The sequence below is a fragment of the Brassica oleracea genome, unplaced genomic scaffold, assembly GCF_000695525.1.
Source record: "Brassica oleracea var. oleracea cultivar TO1000 unplaced genomic scaffold, BOL UnpScaffold08323, whole genome shotgun sequence".
In the NCBI taxonomy this organism is placed as follows: domain Eukaryota; kingdom Viridiplantae; phylum Streptophyta; class Magnoliopsida; order Brassicales; family Brassicaceae; genus Brassica; species Brassica oleracea.
Window position 1 is genome coordinate 1 of NW_013624844.1, and position 646 is coordinate 646.

Below are 646 nucleotides of genomic sequence, written 5' to 3' on the forward strand. Positions count from 1 at the left end.
ATTTTGTGTATTGAAACAAAAATAGAATAAGAAATAGTTACAAAAATGTGATTGGTCAAAATAAAGTGACCAATAATGTACAAGGAGTAGGATTGCACTATATTTTAATCACAACCGTTGATTAAATTACATCCAATGGACAAAAATGCATTGAAACTTTTAGTTATCTTCGTGCTTGTTCCCCCAAGACAAGGATCTCATCTGGTCTCTCTCTCTCTCTCTCTCGTTTTCTTTCTAACTTATCTCTCAGATTACAGATTTCATATTTTTTTCTTTCAGAGATTATCAAGATCTCTTTATTTCCAGCAGATCTAATCTTGATTATTGAGGTTCTCTTAGTCAGAAGAGATGGAAAGCTCTACCTCGCCGCTGCCGAGCTCTAGCCCTGCCGTCTCCATATCCTCTCTGTCTCCGTCAATATCCACACCACCACACTACTACGGTTCGACCTATCTCTCTCTCTTTGTCTCTCTCTATCAGTATGAATCTGATTTTGTTTGTTTTGTTTGTAGGATCGATTCACGCATGAGAGGCTGGAGAATAAAATGGTACATCCTCTTGTATCTATGTATCTTAGTCTCTATTCTGAATCTGATTTTTTTTTTTTTTTTGTAATAAATGCAGAAGAAGCTTGAAGGTGGAGGAG

General features: G+C 36.5%; 1 long non-coding RNA gene across 1 annotated transcript; it reads left to right on the forward strand.

The window, feature by feature from the left end:
* Window positions 1-233: 233 nt before the first annotated feature.
* LOC106322158 lies at window positions 234-548 on the forward strand. Its single transcript, XR_001266267.1, has 2 exons — window positions 234-442; window positions 513-548. It is a non-coding gene; the product is annotated as an uncharacterized LOC106322158 (long non-coding RNA).
* Window positions 549-646: the final 98 nt, after the last annotated feature.